Here is a 21,310-nt window from a genome sequence, read left to right as displayed (position 1 = left end):
CTTAACAAGTAATACTGTCGGTGGTAGCTGACCACTAACCTGCCTCTGGACCCCTATGCTTCCCTGAGGCTGGTTCAGGCTTCAGTAGCCTCAGCCTGTAGCCCCCAGAGATTTCCTCCCTGCCATACAGATTTGCTTTTAGGAACGGTTCACATTTCCTTAGTTCTCTACTGTTTACAAAGCATTATCCTCACAACTGTTTTTTTGTAAGACAGGTAGCACATTGTTACGCCCAATTTTGCCAATGAGATAAATAAGCCCTAGAGAGATTGTAGCACGAGAGAGAGAGAGAGAGAGAGAGAGAGAGAGAGAGAGAGAGAGAGAGAGAGAGAGAGAGAGAGAGAGAGAGCTGAAAGAGACCTTAGAGGTCTTCTCGTGTGAAGTGTCCATCTTACAGATGGTAAGAATGAGGCCTAGAAAGATTAAGAGGCATGTTTTGAGGCAATGCTGGTAGGAAGTAGCAGAGCAGAAATCTGAGCCCAGGTCAATGATCCAGTGTTCGTACCACTGTACCACACTGTTATATAAAATAAAAGCTGATTTACATTGGGTAATAATAAAAACTGTATTAGAATAAAACAATCCTCTGTCACTTTATCTGAATTCTTCTACATGAGAGCCAGCATTTTACAAGGGAAAGAACACTGATTCTTAAGTCAGACAATCTGGGTTAAAATCCTACATCTGATATTACTACCTATGTGATTTTTTGTTGTTATTGTTGAATCATTTTTCAGTCATGTCTGACTCTTCATGACCTCATTTTGGGGTTTTCTTGGGAAAAATACTACAATGGTTTGCTATTTCCTTCTGCAACTCATTTTACAGGTGAGGAAATTGAGGCAAATGGGGTTCAGTGACTTGTCCAGGGCCACTCAGCTAGTTAAGGAGTATCCAAGGTCACATTTGAACTCAGGTCTTCCTGACTCCAGGCCCCCTCTATCCACTGTGACACCTAGTTGCTCTATATGACTTTAGGCAACTCATTTAACTTCCCTGGGCCTCAGTTTCTTCATCTTTAAAATGAGAACGCTGCAGGGGCAGCTAGGCTGCACAGTGGTTACAGCACTGGCCCTGGAGTCAGATGGACCTGAGTTCAAATCCAGCCTTAAACACTTACTAGCTATGTGACACTGGGCAAGTCACTTAACCCTAACTGCCTCAAAAAAAAATGCTTTTAAAATGAGAGTTGAACTAGAAGGCCTCTTAGGACCCTTCCAATGCTAGTTCTATGATCATAATCCACCTGGTCTCCCTAGGGCTTCCATTTTCTTCTCTGTAAAACAAGGCAGCAGGCCCACATGGTCTCTGAGGTTCTTTCCTGTTCTAGGTCAGTGATTGTAGGTGCCCCCAAGTAAGAACTTACCTGTGTCCTGTGACCCAGGAGGGCAATGTCTTCTGGCTGCCAAAGAAAAAGCGATAGAACTGAAATTCTGCTCCTTACTAGAAGTGGAATGAGAACCCAGTTTTTTGAGGCCTTCCAGGCCCCAAGCCACACAGCTCATTCAGTGAGTAAGCGAGTAACTAAGACCCAAACCTGGGTCTTTTGACTCTGAATCCTGACTTCCTTCACTACCTTCGTCCTGTGGCCACTTCGCTCCTGACCAAGTGCTGTGTAAATATACCCTGTTGGTTCAGGACCAGCCTCATTCAAATATAGAGTAGGCAGCTGCTTGCTTACATAATATGACTGGGGACTGAAAGGGCAAGACGTGAAGGGACATGATGGAAGCACTAGCCTATCCTATGGAAGAGGAATTTGATTCCTTTTGGCGAGAGAGGACAGAACTGGTAGCAATGAATGGAAGCTGTTAAAATGCACATTTTGACTTTTCAAAAAAAAAAGAAAGAAAAGAAAACAATCCTAAATTCAAATCTAAAGTAAAGTAAGTATCCTAAAGTAAAATAAGTTGCCTTGGGAGGTTGTGAGTTCCCCATCACTGGTAGTTTTCAAGTGGGATTCTAGATGACTAAAATGGCATAGCCATAGTGGATAGAGTGCTGGATTTGGAGCCAGGAAGTCCTGAGTTCAAATACTGCCTCAGATGCTAGCTGTGTGACTCTGGGCAAGTCACTTCACCTCTCTGTGCCTCTGTTTCCTCATCTGTAAAATGGGGATAATAATAGCACTTAGTTCCCAGAGTTGTGCAGAGGATCAGATGAGTTGATATATGTAAAGTGCTTTACAAATCTTTCAGCATTATATCATCTAGCTATGATGGTGATGATAATGATAGCTCAGATCCATTTTCACATTGAGTATTATCGTTGGTTGGGGACATTGTAGAGGGGATTCCTGCTTAGGCATAGCTTGAACTAGATGGCTTCTGGGGTCCCTTTAAACTCTAAGTGTTTGTGATTCTATGCTTCATGCTTATCCTTTGCTTTTCCCATTTTAATGGCCTTTTGTAAAGAAGGTTTTCTTAGGACTTAACCTTGGAAAGACTTTCTTAGTCTACTGTAGAAATTATAGCAATAATTGTTGTTCAGTTGTTTCAGTTGTGTCCAACTCTTTGGGGTTTTCTTGGCAAAGATATTGGAGTGGTTTGCCATTTTATTTACCAGATCATTTTGCAGATGAGGAAACTGAGGTAAGCAAGGTTAAGTGACTTACCCATGATCACACAGCTAGTAAATATCTGAGGTCGGATTTGAACTCATGAAGATGAGTCTTCCTGAGTCCAGGCCTGGTGCTCTATCTACTGTACCATCTAGTTGCCCCATGGTAACAAAAACAACAACAACAACAACAATAATAATAATAAGCTATCATTTGCATAGTGCTTTAAGATTTACAAAGCACTTTATATATGTTAACTCTTTTGATCCTCACAGCAACTCTGTGAGGTAGATGCTATTTTTAATCTCATTTTACAGGTGAGGAAACTGAGGCAGACAGAGGTGAAATGACTTGCCCAAAGTTATACCAGCAGTTAAATGTTGGACGCAGGATTCAAACCCAGGTATGAAGCAATTATGCCACCCAGGTCTTCAGAAACATTCTCCATTGTAGACTTACATGGCTCCCACTAGTCTGAAAACATGAGTTGTTTTCAGTCCGTCAGTATTCACCTCACACTTTAAGTAAACTCTTTGTGAACCCTGTACTCAGAGTTTGGCTTGACTTGATTATTTATTCTGGGGGTAAAAAAGACAAAAGCAAGCGGGCTTGCTAAGTCTCAAATGGAAACAAATGCTCATTTTGGAGGAAATAGAGCAAGGGAAGGAGGCCTCTGCGGGCTTGGTTTCTGTTTTCATGTTTGTTTTCTCTCTTCTCCTTTATGTGAACTCACCTTCCTCTTTACACTTGAACGTCTGTGATCTCGGGAGTTGGCCCGTTTTCCCTGGGAATTGCACAGGGAGGTTTGGCCAACTGTCTCTTTGTTTCCTTCTGTTTAAACTAAAACTGATCTAATGACAACTCACATTTATGCAGTACTTTAAGGTTTGCTGAGTGATTGCCTTACTCTAATCCTGCACGGTAGGGCAGTCAAATCTGAACTACCCCGACCCTTTAGATAAGCAAATGGGAGGTTCAGAGAAGTTAAAGGATTTAAAGAGTTACTGACTTAAGGAAGAACCTGCCTTTGAATGCCAGATTTGATTTTCAGTACCTGTGTGACCTTGGACTTCACCTCTCTGGGCCTCAGTTTTCTTATTTCTTATCTTTAAAATGGAGATAGTAATAATTTCACCCTGAGGAATGGTAACTCAGCGCTCAGGCCATGAATACTGTGGGTGTTATAATAACAGCTTACATTTCTACCATGCTTTTGTAGTTGCGTCTGACCCTTCATGACCCCATTTGGGGTTTTCTTGGCAAAGATACTAGAGTGGTTTGCCATTTCCTTCTCCAGCTCATTTTACAGATGAGGAAACTGAGGCAAACAGGGATAAGCAACTTACCCAGGGTCACATAGGTAGTAGCTGTCTGATGCTGGATTTGAACTCAGGTCCCCTGGCTTCAGGCATGGCCCTGTATCCACCATGCCACCTAGCTGCCCTCCACAATTTATAAAGTGTTTTCCTTATGGTAACCTTATTGAGGAGCTAGTACAGGTATGATCATTTTCATTTTACAGCTGAGGAAACTGAATTTAGAGTTGGAAAATGGTACCTTTGGGTTATACTGCTAGTATGTAGCAGACCTAGGATTCAAACCGAGATTTTCTGCCTCCAATCCCAGAATTCTTTTTACTATACCGTGTTATGTTGTTGGCCATCACTATATTAAAAATATCCTGGGATTTCGTGCTGTATCATAGTTTCCCTTTAATCACTCCCAGGTTAGCTTTGCCAAATACCTTCACCAAAGTATGCATGTTTACATAGTTTCCCATTTGTGACACAAGGAAAAATTGTTGAGTACATACAAAGAAAACAAGCATTTATTAAGTTCGTACTATATGCATGGCACTGGGCTTAAGTACTTTACAAATATTATTTCATTTGATCGTCATGATTGGTTGGTGCTATTACTACTCCCATTTTATAGTTGAGGAAACTGAGGCAAACAGAGGGTAAATGACTTGCTTAGGGCCCACAAAGCTAGTGTCTGAGGCTAGATTGAACTCAGGTCTTCCTGACTTCAGGCCCAATGCTCTACTGCACCACCTAGCTGTGATATAGAGATACTTAGATACACAGATAAAGTATTTATAAGTCACTATGTTAAGTGCTAGAAATACAACTGTTAAGTACCCAAGACAATATATAAAGTAGAGCGAAGAAGGAGCTGTCCATATCGGGGCAAGGCAGTAGGTGAAGAGAAGGAGAAGAAAGCCAGGGAATGAATCCAAGTATGAGTGAGGTCAGGCATGGCTTGGTTCCACAGACGAAATCACCAAATAAGAGAGGGAGGTCTTGGGACAGAGGTTTCTTCAGTGTGGCAAGAAAGCGCATGAGGAATAGGAAGAGAAGTCCAGAGATTGAGTCTTGGTAAAATGACCTGTCTAGTTCTAATCTCTAAAACTGTTTTGTGAGGAAAATTAATTTTAATGCTGCATCTCTTGATTATTAATACTAATTGTTAATATTCCTTTCTCTGTCAAAAGGCCATCTCTTATACTAGCTTAAAGAGAAACCCCTCCCTGGCCAATTCTAGCTAAGGAATGTCATAGCAAGGCATGTGCTTGTTAACTAGGTTGGGCTCGGCCCCAAACAACTGGGAACCTGAGTTTTGTTTACTCTATAAACAGGACCCAGCTTGAGTTAGATCCCTGCCCAGGGAGATGAGTTTCTGTGCTTGTTTCCTTCATTAGAGCTTGGTGCGGCCTGGCTCATGAAAAAGAAATATAACCATTGAGAACCTAATCAGGATGCCCAGATTGTTATGGTGAGCCTAAAACTCATGACCAAGCCTTTCCTCAGCTGACCTCGAAACCTTGAAGATTAAGTAATGGGGAGGGACTGAGGCTTCAGCCCACCTCCTCATTAAATGTCTACCAATCAGGGTTGCTTTTTGGTTGTCAGAGGAATTCCTTCTCAGAAGAAAAACACCTGATTTAAGGTGTTTCAGAGACTTCCTTTTTGTCTTTGATTACCAAGAGAAGCCACTCACCATCAATTTGTTGTTCATTGGGTAACCTAACTAATACATTGATTTTTAATACGGGAAAACTTTGTCTCAGAATTTTATTTGTAACATTTGGTGGGGAGGAGCAAAATGCCGTGTTTTCAGCCTTGAGTCACTTCCCCCTGAACACACATAGACACAGAATATTCGTATTCAGATGAACATGTACTTCAATGCCTCAGTGAATCTGTGATCTTGTAAACATGGTAATTCTTCCCAATGTTGCAAACTATGAATGGTTTTACCTCTTCAAATTCTATGTTCTTTTGTAGATCTTCCACCAATGATCTACCCAATTTCCAGAGGTCTTCCTCTAGGTCTTTTTAAATTTTGTGGTCATTTGTAGATAATCAACCCACTGTCCATCTCTTGCTCTTGCTTCCCCTCCTTCTCCAATCGTACATTTCCTGAATGATATCCTTTATGCCACTTTTATACACAGATCATTGTTGGAAATGTGTCTCTTTATTGACCATTCATAACTTAACTTATTTTTTCAGGGAGTTCTGTGCTACAAGATTCACAACATCACAGCAACACTAGATAGATAGATAAAGCATTTATTAATACAAATATAAACAAGCAAGATAATCCCTGCCCTCAAGGAACTTACATTCTTTTGGGAAAAGACAATACTTAAAAGGGACTAGAAAGTGGATGGGTGGCAACCTAGTTCAGAGACAGACAGGAAATGTGTTGAAGGCCTTGTTTGGAGCAAAATAAATTGAAGGTTCATTTCTCAGAGACAATCCTAGAGGTGGGTTTCAAGGTTGTTGATGGGGAGATTTATATGATGACCAGAATCAGGCAGCATGGTCTTCTGATTAGGAGAACTTATGAGTTAAAAATCTAAAGTTAATCTATCTATCCATCTATTTATTCATTCATTCATTTATCCATTTATTCATTCATTTTTGTTTGTCCAGCCATCTATTCATTCATTTGCTCATTCACTTGTCTACTCATCCACTCGTGGTTTTTTTTTTATTAACTAATCCATTGATTAATTGATATATTGATTATTGCTCAGGAACAGCTTGGAATCATCAAAATCACTGCCATTTCCTAAATGCAATGCACTTAGCTCTCTTCCTCCAGCTCAGTCCTGGTCTAGCTCATTGTCAATTTGTAGGACCTCTCTCACATATCTATTACTACTACCACAGTACCATTAATAGGAACATATAAAGGACGCTGCCTAAAGGGAATCTATAGAGAAACTTTCTTCTCTTTAGACTCTTAGCAGGATATCATTCATCACAGTGACAAACACCTTTGGTCATATTACGCTTCCCTGTTTTATTCTTTCCTTGGTATTGAAAATCTTGAATTTTCAAGAATAGTGTTCTTCTCCCCGACTCCACCCCAACATGGTCAGCTGACATTGTAGTTAAGTACCTAGAAACTTGGAGTATGCGTTCTTCTGGACATTTATGATGGAAAGACTTTCCTCCTTTCCTCCTCCCCAACTTCAGAGCAGACACAGATAACCTTTTCTAACTCTCTGAAGTCTGGGTGGGGTGGGGGTGGGGATCTCCTTCTATCACTCCTTTGGGTACTGAGTCCCATGAGATGTTGAAAGGCATCTGGTGCATGGCCATTTCCAGGCACCCAAGCAGCAACGTGGCAGCTACCAGAAGAGTTGTGTAGGCCGACCAACCAGAAGGAACAGAGAGAGAAAACACTGGAACGATAGGGTCCACTTGGTGCTGACTGGGCTATACCCAGCAGTGGTGAAATAAAATGGCAAATTAGCAGCCCTTGTAAAGAAGTTTTGCAAATGTTGCAAAGAGGCTTGACTATTTAGCCTTTCAACTGTAATCATTTTAGTATTCTCGGTTGTTTAGCACTCCCTTTTCTGCGTGGGAATAAAAATGCCTATTCTGTACTATCTGAACCTTCTGCCTCCCCCACATGTTCTGCCACCCAGTGACACTGGCCTTTTTACAGCTGCTCCAACAAGACAATCCATCTCTCAACTTTGGGCATTTTCACCTGCTGTCCTCTATGCTTAGAATGCTTCTCGTCCCCGTCCTCCCCCCTCCCCCGGCCACTCCTGGTTTCTCTGGTTTCCTTTAAGTCCCAGAGAAAATCTCACCTGCTATAGGAAGCCTTTGCTGAGCCCTATTAATTCTTCTAGTGTGTTCCCTCATTCGACTATTTACAATTTATACTGAATATAGCTTGTTTGCCCGTAATAGTTTGCGTGTTGTCTCCCCACTAGACTGTAAGCCCCTTGAGAGTAGTGACTGTCCTTTACATTTCTTTATATCCTTAACACAAAACACAGTGTTTGGCATATAGCAGGTGCTTAATAAATATTGATTGATTGACTTTTTAACTTCTCCCACTCTATACCCTTTTGCTGGGGAGGATCCCTTAGACTGGGGTCAAAAAACAGGACAGTTTTTTAGGAATTTGAGGTAGGGGGTGGAATTGTAGCATTCAGGAGCCTAGTTAACCCTGTTGAGAAGACAGGCAACCCCAGAACAATGAACTCTGGGTAACCCGTGAGGATAGGAAAATGACATAAATTGGTAAAGGTCACCAACTTCTGTGGCCTTAGCCTGGTGGTGCCTACCTAGCCACCAGAGTTCTGGATGAGTCATTGAACCTGGTGGTTGTATTAATCAAGTAACCTTATGTGGTCTTTACTTAACACAAGAGAGAGCTGAAGGCCCTATTTTTCCCTCCTATGGAATCAGATGTTTCCCTCTGCTGCAGTAAACTATAAACAGAACACACCTTTCTCTGCTTTGCCTCTTTCGATAAATTTTGTGACTATAAAGATGTGAAAAATGATTTTCAAAACCCTCCCTTGTTTTTATCTAGTATTTTCATTAACATAGATCTTTCTCATAAAGATTGCCTGAAGTTGACAAGCAAGCATATGTCTTGGTAGTAATTTGTATCTTCTCAATTGCCTTTTGGGGATAGTAATATTATCTATGGCATTTTTTACTTTTCAGTATCTTCCTCTACATGAACTATCTCTAAGACAGTCCCTCAGTGTTTTCAATAGTACATTGTCTTTGCCTCCAGCATGGACTTACAACCTTCCTGAATTCATCTTCTTAAGTACCATTTCTGCTTCCCCATAAACCACACTGAAGAATGAGGTGCTAGGGACTATACGTGGTGGGTTCCACTGTCGTTGTCATTGATTGTTTTAGAGCTGACTACAGATCTGTTCCATTTTCCATCCACTTGTCCTACTACCAATGTAATTTATGAATACTCTTGGTACGACTTGGTTGGTTCTGCCACTGACCGGTTTTCACCTCCAATGCTTTTCAATGTTTTATGCATTATATTTCTCATTTTCTGCCATCCTCTGCTATACTGGATTTTTTGTTTTGTTTTGTTCTCACAAATGAATTTGTATTCAAAACCACTGTTTCCCTTGGCTGCTATCTTTCCCTGCTTGGCAAAGAAATGAAGTGTTTTCTGACTAAGGAGGCTTCTGAGCTTTGCTGGCTTCCTCATTGTGGTAACTGCCTCTACATAAGTTAAAATTTCGCAGGAAACAGTGATAATCAAATTTTTGCCTTTTTCCATTTTTCAGCATTGGCATCACTGAGCTGCGGAAAACCAGTTTGAATGGTATGCTTCCATCCCCCAAGATGCATGTATGTTAAGGCTTAACTGACCTGGAGACCAGGCATTGTTCCTTTTTTCAGCTGCTTACTGGAGTTAAGTCCCCTGGATTTCTGCCCCTCCTTCCTCTTTCCTTATTAGTCAACTCAGAAAATACTCTGATTATAGTGGTCCAGACTAACCCCGCTCTTCCCCCTTCCCCGCCTTTGTGGCAAATCTCCATTTTATGCCATGTCAGCTCTTTGTCTTAGACTCTATGGAAGTTAGACCCTTGAAATGGCTTGAGGCCTTGGATAGGAGTGGGCAGCTTGTTGCATGCCTGAGCCAATGGCCTTTCCATGGAGCTAGGGACAGCGGGAGAGGCCTCCCCATGCTGCTCCTCACTGGCATCTTCCATGGCTACTATCCCTTATGTGGCAATGTGATTCTTCAGAAACAATTCTCTCTTCTCTTGCCTGGCAGAAAGCTTCCTTGAATAGATCGTCTGATGCTGCAGTTGTCTTCAGTATGGTCTCATCATAACCCTTTTTCTAATAGCTGTTGATTTTGCCTTAACCAGTTGATGGCCTGACTATGGAACTGACTCTGATTTGATGCCCACGTCAATAACTAGTCATTTCTTTCCTTTTAAGCTTTATTTATTTATTTATTTTTCAGCTGATCCCGGTGCCAGTTGTGCCCGTCTCCTATTCCCTTGTTAAAGAAAACATGCATGATATGTAGATATGAAGACTTCAAATTATCTACAAGCCTTCAATCGCTTTGATTTCTGAAATCTGAACTGTATTTCACACGCTTTTTGCCATGTTCTTCTGTCATTACCTTTGCATTGAAGTCACTAAGTATTGAAACAAACATTTGCTGATTTAGTCTGGAGGATCTTGTCACATTTGTGGTGACATTTCTTTACCTTTTCCTTCCTCCAGAGCAGACATTGGTTTCTAAGTAGCAATTATCTTATTGGTACTCATTTTTTTTTTTTATTAAACTTATGACCACCAGGAACACTACAAAAATAGACGACCACATGTTCCATGAAACAATGCTTCTAACTGCCTTTCGGTATATAATGAAAACAATTCTGCAAATTCCTTTACCTCCCCAAGAACATGTGAGCCATTTACTAAATGTACCACCTTGGGCAAGTCACTTCACCTCAGTTTCGTCTTTTGTAAAATGGTGGGTTGGGCTCAAGCATCTCTTCCGGAGCTGTATTCTATGATCCTATGTGGTGCCACCTCATCTGCATCGCTGACGGATCCATGATGGATCAACTCTTTGAACAGATCCTATATCCTCCTTTTATGGATGAATTAGCAAAGATGAACTTGCACACTTACCATGTGTAAAGCACTGTGCTGTGTAAGTCCTGGCCACATATAAATAGAAAAGTAAGACGGTCTCTGCTCTAAAGGAGATTACATTTTAGTAGAAGGAGGTAACACCTATCAGAGGTTTCAGTTGCAATTTATATGGAAAGGCCCAATGGTCCTCAGGGCAGAGCCACAAGGCAGATGGGAAAACATCTTTTTTAGCATCATTTACATTAATAAAACCATATCATTTTCTGCTATTGAACCATTTATCAAATGGTATAAAGGACTTTCATATCCTAAAAGAGTTTATGGTTCTTTAAGACTGGTCTCTGGGGTACTAAACTCAAAAGGAGGTAAGAGTGGAAATCAGTGCTAAGAACAATAAAAAAGCACCGGCTTTTTTTTTTTTTAAAGCTGTGATAAAGGCAAGAGAAGGGCCAAAGCTCAGGGTGGATGGGATGATGGTGAGAAGGTAAGAGTTGTCAACTTTTATTTTGCTTTTTGTTTTCTTACAAGGATGACTATCTTTGAACTGGAGAGAATAGAGCAAAATGATTAGAGGGCGTGAGAACTTAAGATAAGTGAAGAGATGGTCAGGCAATATCTAGCTGCCCATGATTGTTACCACACCCTGTTGAACTGTAACCTAGACTAGGCAGATGGGATCACTGAGCCACAGTGGTCAGTGATTGTAGAAAGTAAAGGGAAAATATTGCCCCCCCCATTTCAAAATAAGAAAAAAGGTAGAATTTGCAAGTAGATCTTAATTCCTGGTAAAATTTTAGAACTCATGGTTTAAGTATATTCTTAATTTATTAATAAAAGATATCCCAAAAGTCTCAGGCACAGTGGATAGAGCACCAGGCCTGGAGTCAGGAAGACCTGAGTTCAAATTTGGCCTCAGACACTTACTAGCTGTGTGAGCTAATTATTTAACTTTGCTTGCCTCAGTTGCCTCAACTGTAAAATGAGCTGGAGAAGAAAATGGCAAACCAGTCTAGTATCTTTACCAAGAAAACCTCAAGTGGAGTCAGGAAGAGTTAGACATGACAGAAACTACTGAAAACAGCAGGTTTTTAGAGTTTCAAACTATAGGATGACATTTGGGATACCCTGTGTAAGTTGTTATTAATTGCCAATTAATAACTTATTAATTTTACTAATTGAAGAGAGACATTTTCTTAAATAATATGTTCTGGAATTTTATCTGGGATAAAGGTCTACTTATAAACTCTTACCTCTTCTCTATTTTGAAATCTGGGGCAATAGTTTCCCATTTCTTTCAGAGATCACTGACCACTATGGCTGGGTGGTCACATCTGCCCATTCCTTCTGTATTCTTTCCCCGGATGTAGATCGATGGGGTCTGGTAGCCTGAATTTGCATGAACTTTGAAGAAGAAGAAGAAGAAGCAATGATCCCAGAACCCCCAGGATCTCAGAGCTAGTAGAGATCTCAGAAACCCTCTAATACAACCTATTTCACAGTCAGAATCCCTCTCTAACATACCAGATATGTGATCATAAAGCCTTTGCTTGAAGATTTCTAGTGAAGGGGAAAGCCCCCTTCCCCCAGAAGCAGCCCATTCCATTTTGGGAACAGCCTAAGAGCATTACTAAAAGCCGGCGTGACTCCATCAAGAATAGTTCACTGAATCTTAGAGCTAGAAGGGTTCTTAGAGTCCATGTAGTTCAAGCAGTACCTGACTGTGAGCGCCCCATTAGACTATGAGGTCTTTGAACTCAGGGACTGTTTTTCTTTCCCCCACCTTTCTTAATATCCTCAGCACGTAATCCAGTGTTTAGCACAGTTTGTTGTTTTTGTTCAGCTGTTTCGGTCAAGTCTGTGTCTCTGTGACCGCATTTGGGGTTTTCTTGGCAAAGGTGCTGGAGTGGTTTGCCATTTCCTTCTCCAGCTCATTTTACAGATGCAGAAACTGAGGCGCGGGGTTAAGTGACTTGCACAAGGTCACACAGCTAGCAAGTGTCTGAGGCCAAATTTGATGTTGTTGCTGACTTGACAAAAATCCCTGATGCGTCCTTCCTTGTTCATTTTTTGCTTGAAGGTCTCATATGAGAAGGAGGCCATTATTTCCTGAGGCAGCCCTCAAAAGGAAATGATTAGTCATGTCAAACTAACTTGGTTTCCTTTTTTGACGAGGTATCTAGCCTGTTTATCAGGGAAGTGTAGTCACAGCATATGTAGATTTCAGTGAACCATTTGACAGTCTCCTACGCTATGCTGTGGATAAGATGTACAGGTAGGAGCCAGATTGTGTGGTTCATCTGAGTAGTCTTGTAATGCACTGAATGGTTCAATGACCAGATGAGAAGAGTGGTCATTACTAAGTTAATGTGAACTCTGAGGGAGGTTTTCATTCTCTCTTACCTGGAGCCAGGCCTCCCTATCACTTCCTAGCTTTCCAGCTCCCCTCGATATACTGTCTTTCTCCATCAGGGTATAAATTCCTTGATGGAAAGGTCCTTTTTCATTGTTTGTATATCTCACACTTAGCAAAATACCTGTTGTTGTTGTCGCTTAGTTGTTTTCAGTCATGTCTGACTCTTTGTGACCCTATTGGGGTTTTCTTGGCAGAGATAGTTTGCCATTTCCTTCTGCAGCTCATTTTACAGATGAGGAAACTGAGGTAAATAGGGTGAAGTGACTTGCCCAAGGTCACACAGCTAGTAAGTGATGGAGTCTAGATTTGAGCTCAGGTCTTCCTGACTCCAGACCTGGCACTCTGTGCACTATGGCGCCCCCTAGCGCCTCAGCAAAGTACCCTAGCACATAGCAAGTGCTTCATAAGTGCTTTATCATTCATTCATTCATTCATTCATTCATTCATTCATTCATTCTCTTCCCAGGAACAATAACAAAGTTGATTCTATTATGACTCCAGAATTGGAAAGGTAGGGGGCAGAAGTATGGGTCCAATATGGCAACACATCAGCTAGCGAAATGTCAGAGGGGTAAAAGAGAACGGGCATGAACCGAATTATGGTCAGAACCAGGAAACTTGGGAAAAAGTGAGCCCCTTATCTTGTGCTTTTTGGTGGGGGGGAAAGCTGTGATCATAGCTCTTCTGACATATACCCCAGCTTGGGGGGTAATGGATGTCAAAGAATTCTGGAAATCGATTAGGTGGGATCCCATAGGCTAAATTTTATAGGCCTTCAAAGAAGTCAGTCCAGGAGAGACTGGAAGTGTTTAAGGTGAAAACTGTGAAGACTAGAGAAATTCTCTGTAGGTCAGCCCCTCCTCCTTAACAATCTCTGCTTTCCAAGTTTTCAGGACACCACTTTCTCCTGATTCTCCTCCTACCTATATGACCTTTCCTTCTCTGTCTCTTTTGCTGGAACCTCCTCCAGATCAAACCATAGGTGTCCCCCAGGGTTCTGACCTGGGCCCTCTTCTCTTCCCCCTCTATACTACTTCACTTGGGGATCTCATCAGCTCCCATGGATTTAATTACCATCTCTGTGCTGATGATTCTCAAATCTACCTTTCCAGAGTTCAAATCCAGCCTCAGACACTTACTAGCTATGTGGCCCTGGACAAGTCACTTAACCCTGTTTGTCTCAGTTTCCTCATCTGTAAAATGAGCTGCAGAAAGAAATGGCAAGTCATTCTAGTATCTTTGCCAAGAAAACCCTAAATGGGGTCAAGAAGAGCTGGACGTGATTGAACAACAACAGTTCCCTTCTGAGTTGCACACAACAGGTGTTGTTGAATCAAATAGGAAAAATAGCTTGGTTTTTATATATTTGTTTGCATGTTGTCTCCCTCATTAGATTGTAGACTCCTTGAGGGCAGGGACTGTCTTTAGCTCTTTTTTGTATCCCCAGAGCTTAGCCTAGTGCTGGCATATACTGGGTGCTTAGTAAATGTTTATTGATTGATTGTTATCTGTACCTCTGGACTACTTACTAGCCCATCTTAGACTTAACAAAGACATTTACTAAAAAAATTAAAAATAGTAGTTATGAAATATTCCTCTTTCTCTCCCTCTCACTGCCAACCATTTATTTACCCTTAAGTACACGGGAATCTGTGTGTGTGTGTCAGGGAGAAGTTGGGCACAAACCTAAGGTATGGTCATATGGTCACAATGAGGCCGATATTTAGGGAGCACATAGAGACAATGTGACTTAGGATTCTGGAATTGCAAGGTGTTGATGTCCTTTCTTTCTCTACAGAGCCCTTATGAAGTTGTCTACCAGGCGTGGCTCAGATGATAGATCAGATGCTCAGCTCCACTTATTCCTTACTGGGCATGGTGTCCAGCTAAGGCAGGACAGATCCATCTGCTGGTGGACTGGGCAAGTTATTAGCCTGCTGAAATCCTCTCCACCTGACATAGCTGCTGTAGGGTTGTTCCAGGCAGATCATTAGTCCATTAGGGTGGCTCCTCACTAAGTATGGGCAGGCTTGGTCCAGAAGCTTACTCAGCCGTGACAGTGGCTCTTCACAGGGGGTTGCTGATTCTCTGGGCTCACTCTTCGATGGACAACTGTAGTTTTCAACATCTACAATTTCTGTCTTGCATGGGTGTTACTGTGATTATTTTTTTTTTCTGTTGAACTGTTATAATGCTCTTTTCAGGTAATGTGTTATTGTGCTCTTTCTAAAAAGGCAGAGACTCTTATCCTAACTAAGGCTGGCAGAATTCTGTCCTCATTGACTCCCTCAAAGCCGCGGCTTTCTGGTTTGTCACCTCCCAGAAGGATGTGGGAAGAGGTCTATGCTCTCTTATTAGACAATTCTTCCTGGTACAAGCTGGGTTCCCTCAGTGAAGGATCTCACTCTTACTTATGGCAATCATCTAGTTGCATTCCCCAGATTCCTGTTGCAGTCACAAATATGTGACTGGGAACAGAGGTAAGGAGTGAGTCTGTGTTCTGCATATTCATTTTCTTTGCTGGTCTTTTCATTTACAATTGAGTATTCAAAGCCTCAAGGCACTAACCTGGGTCCCCCCTTCCTCCTTTCCCCAAATGCCCACTCTAGGTGGCTCTTGAACTGAATCTTGAAATAGATCAGGGATTCTGAGATATGGAAGTTAAGGAGGGGGAGCATTCTCCATATGGGAGACAGATAGTACAAAGGCATGTGGAGGAGAGATTGAGGGTTGTATGTGAGGAATAATAAATAGGCTAGTGTGATTGGATTGTTGAATGTGGAGGTGAGCCATGTATAAGAAGACTGAAGAAATAGAAAGGGAAGAAGTTGTGAACAGCTTTAAGTGTCAGAGGACAATTATAAATGGAGCAATGTATATTTGATGCTAGAAGCAATAAGTAGCCTCTGGGGTTTATTGAGTTGGGGATGAGGATGGGTGACTTTAGAGGAAAACAACTTTGGTGGCTGTGTGGAGGCAAAATTGGAGTAGGGAGAGATTCAAGGCAGGAAGATCAAGTAGGAGGCAATTGTAAAAGTCCAGGAAAGACTAGATTAGGTCCTGAACTAATGTAGTGGCTGGGGCAGTGGAAAAGATGGGATATATTTGAAAGATGTTATGGAGATAGAAATGACAAGATTTTGCAACAAATTGTGGGGTGATTGAGAAATTAAGGATGATAAAAACTAGACCCAAAGAGTGTTGATTAAAAGATCAATGTCAACTTGCAGGTAAGTCTCTAGTAGAGTTCCCCAAAGCTCTGTTCTAGTCAACATTTTTACTAATAACTTGAATGAAGACAGAAATGGCATGCTTTTTAAATAACTTATAGTATAAAGCTGGAAGAATAGCTAATGCTTTGGATGACTGAAGGGAGATGCAGAAAGAACTTGATTAGCTAAAACAGTGAGCTGAAACTATATAATTAAACTGTGATTTCTTCAGTGTGAGTATTCCTTTCAGCAATTGAAATAACTTAATAGATAAATCTTAGATAGTTGCCTGATGCCCAGAGAAGTTAAATGCTTTTTATTTATTTATTTGTTTAGGCAATTGGGGTTAAGTGACTTGCCCAGGGTCACACAGCTAGTAAGTGTCAAGTGTTTGGTCTGAGGCCGGATTTGAACTCCTGACTTCAGGGCCAGTGCTCTATCTACTGAGCCCTCTAGCTGCCACCTTTTTAAAAATTAATTAATTAATCAATCAATTAATTAATTAATTTTACTAAATGATTTGCTCATGGTAAAATTACCCAATTACTCTAGCTAGTAGTTGTCAAGGGTCTTATTTGGATCCATCTGGACAGGTGGTTAGTACTCCAATGAGGCAGCTAGGTGGCATAATGGATAGAGTGTTGGACCTCGAGTCACGAAGACCTGAGTTAAAATTCGACCAATACAAAAGTCTTATCTGATAATGTAAGTAGTATTTGGGACCTGTAATCCCCACCTCTCCACTGAGAGAAGGGAGGTGTATTTCATCATTTATCTCTTGGAACTGGTATTTATCATTCTCTTTAATCTGAATCCAGCTGCTTTTTGATGTAGTTTTCATTTATATTACAGCATTCATTGTATATATGGATGTCTTGATTCTACTTTCTTTGTTCTGTATCAGTTCATACAAATTTTCTCAGGCTTCTCTAAATATTTCACATTCATTGTTCCAGAGTCCAGAGAGGTAAGATGATTTGTCCAAAGAGTCAGACATGACTGAAATGATTGGACAATGATTGCTAAAAAGTGAGTTCAAATCTGGCCTCAGACACTTACTAGTTGTATGACCCTGGGCCAGTCACTTAACCCTGTTTGGCCTCAGTTTCCTCATCTGTCAGATGAGCTGGAGAAGGAAGTGGCAAACCACTCCAGTATCTTTGCCAAGAAAACCCCAAATGAGGTTACAAAAAATTAGACATGACTGAAAGGACTGAACGATTGCTAAAAAATCAAGGAAAACTCTGATAGAAAAATGGAGCAGAAACACTTTCCTTTCCCCACTCATCTATATTGTGCCATCCTCCATTTTTCAGACAATTATATTTTTTAAAAAACTCCTTTAAACCAGACTCATTTATATGTCTATCCTCCCTCCCCACCCCTTTCCCCAGTCTCCTCTCTTCTCCTCTCCTCTCCTCTCCTTTCTTCCTCCTCCTCCTTCTCTGTCTGTCTCTCTGTCTCTGTCTCTCTGTCTCTGTCTTTGTTTCTCTGTCTCTGTCTTTGTCTTTCTGTGTCTCTGTCTCTCTGTCTGTCTCTGTCTCTCTGTCTGTCTCTGTCTCTCTGTCTGTGTCTCTCTCTCTCCCTCCCCCCCCCTCTCCTTTCACCTCCTCCCTCTCCCCTCTTTCCACTCTCGCTTTTTTGGATAGTTCCAGAAACATGTCCATATATGGCCTACATGTCAAGGATCACAAATGATGTTGTAACATGAGGGCAATGCTGTGCCATTTAGCTACAGGATACTTTATGAAGAAAAGTTCAACAAATTAATATAACTGAGGGAGACTGAAAGATGGATAAAAGCTTCTGTAGGGTAATCTTCAGACAGGAAATCTGAGATTCATAACAACTTATATTTTGGCTTGTCATCACTGGTCATGCGGTGGTCCCGAAATAAACTCAGCTTGAAAGAGGAGTGTTTCAAAGCTGCGCTGTAATACATCAAGACACTCGGGGAAAGGAGAGAGATGAAAAATTAGGGTTTGGGGGGGGAAGAAGAAGGGGAAGGAAAGGAATGAGTATCTGAAGATATAATCAAGGAAGTCATTCTTTTTGGGGGCATTGTTCTCTTGTTTCAGAACCTAACAGGTAATGTATGTTTTCAGCTTTCTTTTCTAGAACTTGCAAAAGAGACTGTTTTGCTAGTTGCCAAAGCCTGAGCTGTTAGTGGTAAAGGGTGGGTGGTGGAAATATTTACTCTGAACTTCTTGCAAATCAAACCAGTTATCTTTTTTTTTTATTTCTGTCTCCCTTCTCCCCTCCCTCCTTCCTTCATGTCTTCAGTCCTAAAGCCTGGTGCATGATTTAAATCTAATTTTGGGGAAAGTGGACAGAAAAAATGTTAAATGTAGTTACATGGAAGCTTTTCTCAGACTCTCGCTTAAGCGATCAGCTTCTAAATGTGAAGAAGCAGGAGTTAACTGTGATGCTGTTGCTGACTGTATGTGCCTGCAGGTGTAGTAGACAGGGCAGAGAGGACTCTAAGGATTTCTATTCATTGAGGATGAAGGTTTGTTTATATAAATGTTGTCCATAGAGAGAGACAGTGTGGCAATTACAGATAGAATGTGGACTTTGGAGTCAGGAAGATTTGAATTCAAGCCCTGCCACTGACACAAACTAGCTGTGTGACTCTGGGCAAATGACTTAACTTTTCAGTATCCCAGTCAACTCTCCAGGGTACCAATGTGTTGCTTATATGCATCAGCAGAGGAAACTTCCACATCGGGAGTTCTCCAAATCAGTGAAATCACACACACAGACACACAACAGACACACACACACACACACACACAGAGACAGACAGACACACACACACATAACACACAGCTCAAACAACGCTTTCTGTGATTATAGTAAAGAGTGCTTGAGGAGTTAGCTGTCATTAAAACCTAGTTAGAACTTCAAGTGCTGTATGGTCCTACCTGGGTGAAAAAAGTTACACATAGACCTCTAAACCTGGGCTAGATGATATGGTCAAAACTACTAATTTTGTAGGCTAGGAAACTGAGTACTGGAATAAAGAAGTGACTTGTCTAAGGCTGCACACAGCAGGTTAGGGGCAGAGCTGGCACTAGTTACCAGGGATTCCTGATTTGCAGTACTTTGGCTTTTATTTTTTATCTTTTTGATATTGTTAAAAAGTCACATGGATTTAAGTTAGCAATTAAATTTATGAGCACCTTCTGTTATGGGGAAAATGACTACAGCTCTATGGCTGTGTAACCTTTCAAATCAGTGACTTGCTGAAGAATCACAACTTGACAGTATTATTAGATGTTGCAAATGTACTTCCAGAACAGTTGGCTGAGTCTGGACAGCTGGGGCAGGAGTGGAACTATTTACTTGCAGGAGGTGGGGGAGGGAGAGGGTCTCCACTAGAAACCTCTTGCTTCTTCCTTGAACACTGAGCCGTGACTCTTCCAGCTTGCATCATCTGTCATTGCACCAGGAGTCTGAACCACAGGCCCCCTGCTTGATTATCCTGCCCAAATAGGTGCCCAGAAATGACTTCTCCAGAAGCATATTGCTATGAAAATTCATCGACTAGGCCTATATTTTAATGTCAGGAAGATTTGATATTTGTTGTAAGGAATTTGCTTTTTCTTTTCTTTTTTCTCAATGGGGTGGGGGTGTCAGAGGGAGAGCAGATAGATTTCTGTTAATTAAAAAAAATACATTTTAATTTTTAAAAGTGTAAAGAAGTAGGTCACTAGTAGAAAGCAGGAACATTTTTTTCTTCACGTGAAATGTGCTGAAAGTGACCAGAAACCATAAGGCAGAAGTAGAATGCCTATGCTTTGGGGTTGGGAGCAGGTGTTGGGAAGGGATAATATTACAATGGTAAGAGAACAGGAATTAAAGTCAGAGAACCTGGGTTTGAGTCACGAACCTGCTACTTATTATCTCTCTGACCCTGGCCAAATCACCTCACTGGGTGTATTTCCTCATCTGTTTAATGAGGATGAATTAGATCAGGGATCTCTGAACCTGTTTTAAAAAATATTTTGATAACTTTATTTCAGTATAATCAATGTCCTTTGTAATCCAGTGTATTTTGTTTTATGCATTTAAAATATCCTGAGAAGGGGCCCATAGACTTCACCGGATTGCCAAAGAGGTTCATGACACAGAAAAGGTTAAGAACCCCTGGACGGAAGAATTTCTAGGTCCTATCCAACTTTAAATCCTGTGGTCCTGCAGCCAATGAAAATGCTTAGCTGATTAGTCTCTGTGTAGGGATTCTAAATCTGGGTGCTTGCGTTTTTTATGGCTGGAGGTCAGAGGAGAGACACAGCTGCCAGGTCCTTCCCACACTTGTCTACTTCTGGGTGTCCCTATGACCCTTGTGCATACCTCACCTCCTGGACACACAGAGTTAATTCCCTACATGTGTCTTTCGGGTACACACTGCCAGATCACCGTGCTCGGGTTGGGGGGGTCAACAGCTGTTTGAGTGAATTCCTGGGGAGTTGAGGAATCTATACCAAAATTGGGAAAAGCCAACTTTGTGTTTTAGCCCTGTAACCTCCTGAGCTCTTTGCAATAAGAGCAAATGCTTAACTTTATGGGAAGCTCACGACCCAAAACTGGGTCAAGTGGCCCACTGATGCCTTGAGCTTTCCATGGAGATTTTAGACCAAAGCATGCTTATTGACATTTGTCCTGAAATGCAGGATGTCAGACAAGGAAGTGTTAACTAGGACATGAGCCCTGCCCCAAGCCAGGGGGATAGAGCAGATGACCTCTTAGAGACCAGGGTGAATGATGATGAATGGATCCTCAAGGTTTAGAAGAAACATTTTAATCAATAATAACGACAAAAACAAGTTTTCATTTTTATATGACTTAATAGCTACAACGGGAGGCAACATGTTGTAGTGCTGTCTAGTATACTAGGCTTTGGAGTTGGGAAGATGTGAATTTGAATCCTGTCTGAGACACATACCGATTATGAACCTTAGGCAGTCATTTAAACTCCTCTCAGCCTCAGTTTCTCTCATCTGTAAACCACAGATAATAATAGCAACTATTGTGAGGTTGTGAGGATCATATAAAGGAATACATATGTGAAGTGCTATTTAAATGTTAACTTGTTATGAATGTACTTTCATGATCATTTTCTAGTGGGATGTTTATAACAACCCCGTGAGGTGGCAAGGTGAGGAGGAGGAAACTGAAGCTTTGGTGGGATTGAGCAACTTGACCA

General features: G+C 41.4%; 1 protein-coding gene and 1 long non-coding RNA gene across 7 annotated transcripts in view; one reads left to right on the top strand and one right to left on the bottom strand.

Annotated features, from left to right (window-relative positions):
- LOC110217734 (uncharacterized) overlaps nucleotides 1-1,587 on the bottom strand; it is a 37,745-nt gene extending 36,158 nt beyond the window's left edge. The window contains exon 1 of the long non-coding RNA XR_002327129.2: nucleotides 1,367-1,587. This is a non-coding gene — a long non-coding RNA (uncharacterized LOC110217734). The remainder of the gene's footprint in view (nucleotides 1-1,366) is intronic.
- The window catches only part of ASB2 (ankyrin repeat and SOCS box containing 2), a 139,395-nt gene that overhangs the window by 32,582 nt on the left and 85,503 nt on the right, over nucleotides 1-21,310 (top strand). For 4 of the 6 annotated variants that reach the window (XM_078151420.1, XM_021000245.2, XM_021000243.2 and 1 more), the window contains exon 1: nucleotides 17,821-18,189. The exons of 1 other annotated variant lie outside the window; for it this stretch is intronic. The gene's annotated coding sequence lies outside the window, so the exon portion shown is untranslated. Of the gene's footprint in view, nucleotides 1-17,820; nucleotides 18,190-21,310 lie in introns of those variants that run through there. One more of the 6 variants, XM_021000242.2, reaches the window with a different exon arrangement.

Source organism: Phascolarctos cinereus, unplaced genomic scaffold (assembly GCF_003287225.1).
Source record: "Phascolarctos cinereus isolate Bilbo 61053 unplaced genomic scaffold, phaCin_HiC Scaffold_3;HRSCAF=262, whole genome shotgun sequence".
Taxonomy (NCBI): Eukaryota; Metazoa; Chordata; class Mammalia; order Diprotodontia; family Phascolarctidae; genus Phascolarctos; species Phascolarctos cinereus.
This window is presented reverse-complemented; position numbering and strand designations above follow the sequence as displayed.